The sequence below is a fragment of the Ischnura elegans genome, chromosome 3 (genome assembly GCF_921293095.1).
Source record: "Ischnura elegans chromosome 3, ioIscEleg1.1, whole genome shotgun sequence".
Lineage (NCBI taxonomy): Eukaryota > Metazoa > Arthropoda > Insecta > Odonata > Coenagrionidae > Ischnura > Ischnura elegans.
The window spans coordinates 36,429,371-36,437,427 of NC_060248.1; the positions used below are offsets into that span (position 1 = coordinate 36,429,371).

Below are 8,057 nucleotides of genomic sequence, written 5' to 3' on the forward strand. Positions count from 1 at the left end.
CCTAAAATACTTGATATGAGAGAACTTTACTAATACTGAATAAATCCTTGGTGTAGCGCTGGGTACATCGCCAATTAAATTCACGCAAATTTTTATCAACATCAACGAAATTATCCGAAGTAGGTATCAGCTTCACGAAGTATCCAATTCCATGCGATGCAGTATTTGGCGGAAATGCGTACGTAAACGAGGTCCATTTCCTCTATTTAGAGAATACTAAAAGCGAACCGAAACTATCGGTAGTTCATATTTAAAACTAATAACCACAATTCTATCATGAATTCGAAATTACAAAATTATAATGCCAACATTCCGTGACCTTCCGTAAGCTTTCGCCGCTGCGAAGCCAGAAAAACGTGGATAAACACTAACAATATGTACAGGTTCATGGCCTTAGAAACAATTCGAGTAAAGAGAATTGTCCATTATCCCAGGAAATAGTGCCAGAGAACCTCAAATAAGTAAATTTCAAGTAAAAACCAAAATGCTTCAGCGTCATAGAAATCCGAGTAGCGCTTTTATGAAATTAATACCCTACATCCACCAGATCCTTTCAACCGACTCCGTGGCGCAACGGTAGCGCGTCTGACTCCAGATCAGAAGGTTGCGTGTTCAAATCACGTCGGGGTCAAAGAAACTTTTTGCACCCTAGTTTTTCACATTGATTACATTATTTTATCATTTAACTTTTGTATATTATTGTTTTAAGATAAATAATTTTTTCATGCATCCCAGCTGGGGCTAAATCAGCGAAAGAAGTAATAGATGCATTTTTTTAAGTGTTGAGTAAACGGCGAAATAGGCCGGCGGAGATTAGATATGGCTGTTATTGTCCTTTGAAAAAATAGCATGTTACTAGAGAATTAATAGTTACAAATATATAATTCGGGTTCACAAAGTAAGCTTTAGACCTTCTAGGTATGGAAAAGCAACGGATGAATTCAAAATTAGGCTCAATTCTAATTTCCCTCAGCATAGTTCAATTAAACTTTCCTTATGTACAAGGTGGGCTCCGGTAATTTTTGGACACATATTGTCGCCAAATGTAATGCATCTAGCGTTAAATATATGTAAGGCTATCAAGTTTTAAAATTAGAAAACACAAACACGGAATTTCAAAATGGTGTGAGCTACAGTGGATCGTAACATTTTGTAAGTCAAAGGGCATAAGGGAAAATTTCTTTAAAATAGGAAAATAAATATACACATAAAATACACCTATATATTTTTCAAGAATAATTAGCTTAGAAGAGTTTGGCATGCACATCAAATTAGAAATTATTACTTTTTTTACCGCAGTTCACCCGCAGGTAGACATTAAATATTTATATCAGTACAAAAACGTTACATTCAATGGACAGAATATACAACGAAAGAAAACCATATTCAGAACTGCATAGCTCATAACCCTTACCCAGAATTTCATCAGTCAAAGGAATGGTTAGAATCAATCCACCGAACTAAATTACAGCAAGAAAAATGCGCCAATATTTAATTTTATAACAAAAATATATTTCAAGTAGAGCTTGTTAATCGAGTGAGATCGACACCAACATCTTTCACGATTCAAACCAGTTTTTATTTAAAGCGATGAAAAAATATGAATTACAATATCGAAAATTATTGATTGCATGACAGAAACTTATACAGAATAAATAACACCAAATGTACATAGTTTGGATAGAAATAACTATTCATGTGCAAAATTTAGGCAGTTAAAATGGTGCTTATTTGATACCCTCATATTTTTCCCGTCGCTATATTGAATTTTAATGTAATTTAAAATAAATTATTCTCTTTTTGGCAGCGGTTGGCTTCAACAAGTCAATATTCAATCATAATTGAATGGGATACTTAAAATTATTGCGTTTGATCTCCACTCCGCAGATTGGCATGGTAAGGAATCAAGAGCCCAAGAGGTTAATTTGGATGCATTATCATTTATGTGGCAAAGGTCTGGAACCCACCTGAGCAACTAATCGACAACGCAATTTTAATCAGGAAGCAATATCGATGATCGTAGGTAAAATTTATTTTTTTCTGAAGGAAGGATGAAAGAAAGGATGAAAAGGCAAAAAAAAGTAACTTGGTTGGTGTCATACAACCAGGGAGGGAATTTTCGAGCACAATTATTATTAAACTATAGCTTAAACAGGATAGGGATTGGACCTACTCAAATGTGATTCAGGACAATTAAATACTAAGTTAGCCACATTAATTGTTGTTTCACTTTTAATATTTGAAGTAGTTTAGTTTAATTAATGTTTAATATTCATGATTCCACAGTATGAATGCACAGTGAAGGAATGAAAACAAAAGCACGACGAGCTACTATTGAAATTTAAATACAGACTAATTCACGCAACACACTGATCGCGGCGGTTAACAGGGGAATTGACTCCTCGTCAAGGAAACCGCTGCTGTTATACCAGGGTGGTAAATTTCAAGTAACTCGTCAATGGTTGTGCAAGGAAAACGCCTGGGAAAAAAAACAGGCAATAACTTGGAATAAATTTCTAAAACCTGTAGAAAGATAAAGCTCTCTTGAAGATTTTCCTAAAGACCCAAACGAATTGCAGGCAATTCTCACACACGCCCATTGCGCAATTCTACATCTACATCTACATAATACCCCGCGAGCCGCCTTAAAGGCGTGTGGGAGGGGGTGTTAGGTCACCAGCCACTTACAACTAAAAAAAAAAGATTATTTTGGCGGAAGGAGAAGGAAGGACACTGATTAGACATGTGCGCTATGCTCGAAAAAGAATATCATTACCCACTTAATCTACATCTACATCTATATAATACCCCGCAAGCCGCCTAAAAGGCGTGTGGCAGGGGGTGTTAGGACACCAGCCGTTTGCAGCTAAAAAATAAAAATGAAGTACTCTAACGAGGTTGGGACTAGCGTTTCTTAAAGTCCTTTATGGTTCGGGGGAAAACGAATTCCCATATCTCTCCGTTCGGAAAAAAATCTCTCTTAATTTATCGCTTCTATCGGACCTGGAAATATAGTGTGGCTCTAATATTATGTCCACTGTGTCGCTCTTAAATATATCCATTCTCAATTGTGCAAACAATCTAAGCCTAGCGCGCAGCCTCCGAGTCTCCAACGGCTCCCAACCTGTTTCGCTTATCATCTGGGTAACACTGTCTGTACGCCCGTAGCAGTTTTTGACGAAACGCGCAGCCTTCCTTTGTATTTTATTCAGTTCGCGGATTAAGACTTTCTGCACGGGATCCCATACGCTCGCTGCATATTCAAGGTGCGGTCGGACGAGAGCGAAATAGCACCTTTCTTTCACTTTCTCATCCGAAAATCTTCCCACAATACGTTTGACGAATCATAATTTCTTCAGGGCTATGCCACAAATATTCTTTATATGTGTTCCCCACGTGAGATTCGTGGTTATCGTAACTCCCAGGTACTTCACTTCGTCTGTTGCCTTTATGTTAATACCATCCACTGCATAAACATGTTTAGAGTTGGACGAATTCCGCAAGAAATGTACCGCCATGCATTTGCTCAGATTAAGTTCGAGTCCCCACTCTTGGCTCCACAAATGAACGTTGTTTAAGTCAGATGATAGAATTTCATAGCCAGAGTGATCACTAATTTCGCGATAGTTGACAGCGTCGTCAGCAAATAAACGTAGGTATTTTACTGCTAATGCGGGAGCAGAGATCATTAATGTATATAATGAACAACAGGGGGCCGATTACGCTTCCTTGTGGAACACCTGATGTAACTTTTACAACATCAGAGCTAATTCCGTCAAGAACTACTTTTTGTTTACGATCTCTGAGAAATTCGCGTATCCAGTTTACAACTGTTTCGTATCTATCGTTTCGTTTCGTAACTATCGTTTCAACAATTGATCGTAGAATAGATAGATAGACATGGCAGCAGAATTACAGCGTGGGATTATGCTTCTTCTCTCGAGTATCTGCGCAAAAAATTAACATGTCTTCTTCGATTAGAGATGAAAAACATTTATCTCAAGAACATCAGATTTGCAAACCTTTTTACTGCCAACGGAGTCACGCAATTTTCAAAGCCTATGACCTAAGAGAATGCGATTCACATTGATTTCTGTTGGAACGTCTTCACCGGTTATGCGGCAGGATTGAAATATATCGCTAAAAGGATGAGGACAGAAAGGAAGGAGGCTTCATTGGAAAAGTATGAAGGAGGAGGGATGGAAAGTGCTGACTTGATGCCGAAGTCAATAACGAGGTTTCACTTTTCGCCTACCTCTTACCAATGGGCTGGGTAGCGATAAGTTCTTCTCATTGGTTCCGCACAGATTTCGGTATCAAGCTAATGTGTTTGCTTGAGTAATTCAACGAGATAAAATGCGACCGTCATAGTTTATTTATAGGTTTCTAAAAAGGTTTCGGGGTACATTTTACTTATTAACGTTACTAGCACCCTATTGATCCTACCCACATTGAATATCCCTCCATAATTCGGCATTAGACCTTTTATATTTAGTTCCATCCGCGAACTCTGCCTACCCCCTTCCTGGAATAAAATAACTATAGCCGCTATCAAATATTCTGCGAATAAAAGACTGCAAATTGCAAAAAAACAAAGAGAAATTCCGCCACGGAAAACCCTTTTACAGTACGATTAACTTTCCCCAAGGCAGAAAACATTCTGAACAACCTTATTTCCATACACCTCACCCTAAATACATGAAACCGCTCATCCACTTTCAATAGTTAAAAACCCTCTAGATTTATGTATAAGCGTTTAAATTCGTAGGGATCGGCAGGAAATAGAAAGAAAAATCAATCGCTGAATGGTTTCTGCTTGGAGTGAGCCAAAATTCCAAGAAGGTCATCCTAAAAAAATGGTAGGTATATAACCTAGTAATATAATTATGTTCCAAAAAGAGCGAGTTTTTTTACAGATTGTAAACAACAAATTTCAATCAACTTAAATATCCATGAATAAGGAGAAGTATCAGTATTACAAAGAGATATTCACAAAATTTTCATTGGACCATTTCTTATACCAGCGTTGTAGTCGCGGGTTTCAATTTTGACATCAGCATTTGATGACATCGCAGCCATTTTGAGCGCATATGTACATTTCCTCAGACCCTCAGTCACTTTCGCCGTCAACCGCACTTGTGCGCGCGATCATCTCCACAGAATCATCAGCACCCGAGGAGAGCGCCGCTTCCGCCTCGTGGAAACGACTTATCACTTCCGGCATGACGCCTCTCACCCACCCGATGGATATTATCACTCATGATGAAAGCACGGCTCATTCATTTGCGGTACCATCGTCGTTTTCCTCCCATTCCTTTCCATAATCATCTCTCACGGATTTCGGATTAAGGTGATCCCCGAAGTATTCGTTCCACGAATTTCTTAATTCGTCGGTGCGAAGAGGAGGATTAGAAAATTTCCCTGTGAACGACTTGAATTTATTCTTCTCGGGTTTCCAACCCGATTAGGGTCTGCATGTTATAAGCCGCAGTGCTGTAGTTGGGCCGGCACGGCGTACCCCCTAAAATCCAAACACGTTATAAGCGTACGGGCTAAACTATCTTTTTAAATTTGTAAAAAATAGCCCTACTGTAAGTTTTCCGATGGGTATCAGAAAGAAAAGTGGAAATGATTATTTACTTGTTCAGAGTTATCTCGTGGCACAACTTGGAACTAATATAAGAGTAGGAGTTCGACATTTCAATCGCTGCCGGATGTATAATACGTGTTCAGCTGATAGCAAATTTTGGTGAGTACCGCCTTAATTGTTTTCCCAACTACAGCACTGATGGGCCGACTTTTCATCAGTAGACTTTTCCAACATATACAGGGCTCCATTTGCCTGCAATATGCAGACCCTAATCCGGTTGGAAACTCGGGAGGAATTAATTCATTGATGCTAAGGATTCCGCAGTGTGGTCACAATAAACTCTGTTCAATTGTTTCCGGGTATTCACCGCGCTGATGTTGCGGGCGACAACAGTTTCGCCTACGCTCCAGCAGGTGGCATCAGGTCGAAGTGATTTTCTCAGGGATTGCGTTGCCTTATGAAGGTTAGTACTTTTGGGCGTTTAAAGGCCAAGCAGAGAACAGCACTGGAAGGCGAAACTGCCGTTGCCCCAAATATAAACGCGGTGAATTCCCGGAGGAATGCAGCAGAATTCTAACTGGCATAACGGTAGGATAGTCGTACAGGTGCTCCATTACCTAGGCCATGGTTATTCCATGAATAAATCATCAGTAATTACTATGCATATAAATATTGCGCATTTAACACATAATAAAAATAAATTTCAGCCAATGGTATTGTATTACATAAACATGCTTTTTGCCATGCGTGGTGGAAATTAATTAAATGGACAACAGTTCTAATTACTATATAATACGTATTTATGGAAAAATAGTGACGTGGCCATAAATGTTTTAACCCAAACCGGGACAGATTAGTACCGGGGGATGAGGGGTCCCAGGGAAGTCCAAAAACCTATAGCCTCACTCCATGGAAATGGGGTCGTAAAGTCAAAACTAAGATATTATTATTATTATTTTTTATAGTTATTTTTTGCATTTATTTTTTATATTTATATTACATTTTTTCCTACTTTGACAAACTAAATTCTAAACTCTTTTTGCCGTATTGTGTTACGCTTCCTGTCATAAACTGTTATTATAAAATACAATTCAAATAATTTTTGTACGAAACCGTGACATAGAGAATTTTCGGAAACCCAAGGGACGACCTCGAAAGTGGCCTAAACCGGTAGGTATGGCCACTTTAAAACAGTAGGAAACAATCCATCTATCATTAATGCCCTGGCAAATTTCCTCCCCTCCTCCCTGGCTATGTGCCTGGCCTTTTCAGGAAATGAAGTAGCGCGCCCGGGCGAGAGTCAGCACAGCAGTTTCTACTCCTCCACACAAATGGCAGCGTCCCCGGCAGATATCCCTCTTTCCACAGGGAACCACTGCCCAGTTTTGAAGGTGAATCCGTTTTAAGGTCGCCGCGCGCGAGTTTCTATCGATGGCAGGAGGGCTGAAAGGGCGTTAATTGTGCGCTGTGGGTGGTGCCACTGCGCCGTCGAGGGTGCGTGCTTTACCTCGCAGCCTTGAAGTGTCCCCCACCGCCGTCGGCCAGGGTGATGACGCCACCGCCGCTTTATTTTCATTTCGTCCAAGGCTCCGCCTGGGTCGGCTCCACGGATTTTATTCCGTGGAATGTTCATACTCCTTTGGAAAGAAAACGATTTATCGGAGAAGGAAGTACCTACGCTTCTTATGCCAAAGTACTCGACAAACGCGATTCTTGATCATCAAGGTAGAGACTATAAAAGGAGGTATTAAAAAAGGATCTCATTATCCGTTTCCATGGCGTTCTATCCATTATCATATTCCTAATAAGCCATCGCGGAAGTTCTCTCCAGAGAAGAATACATTCCTATTACTTGACACCCAGCTACAGCTGGTAAAATTGTATTTCAATTTTTTTAACGATCTTTAAGGGCAAAAAGCTTTAGGAAAACCAAGGGCATTGTTAAGATTTAAAAAAATGTTGTGAATAATCATTTCACTATAACTATATGGCATACAGTAATGTGAAATGGCTATTACATACACTAATGGCGATTGAGGAGGAGTTTTTTGATAATTAAAAGATTTTTCCACTCAGCTACAGGTACTTATTGTTTTTGCGTTATCTTTTTCACTTAAAAATAATTCACCATTGTCTAATCAATAGTGCCCCTTCTTATGTTTAAAAATTTTGTTTTCTGTTATTTTTTATTTAGTGTACCATTGTTTGCTATCTTTTAGGTATTATTTATTTAAGGAACAGCCAATGTAAAGGCCTTTGTGCCGTTTTTGGTGAGAAATAAATAAATAAATAAATAAATAAATTAAAGTACGCACTACCGCACCTAGAGACAGATAAAAATCTACATTCAAAAGTTACATACTTTGCTAGCAGAGCAAGCCAATAACTGGGTGTTTTCTGAGGGTTGAGTTTAATTAGTTTTATTCAACATGCTACCCGCTATAGTGAATTACCTTTTCAAACAACC

General features: G+C 39.0%; 1 non-coding gene across 1 annotated transcript; it reads left to right on the forward strand.

The window, feature by feature from the left end:
• Positions 1-559: 559 nt before the first annotated feature.
• Trnaw-cca lies at positions 560-631 on the forward strand. Its single transcript has one exon. It is a non-coding gene; the product is annotated as a tRNA-Trp (tRNA).
• Positions 632-8,057: the final 7,426 nt, after the last annotated feature.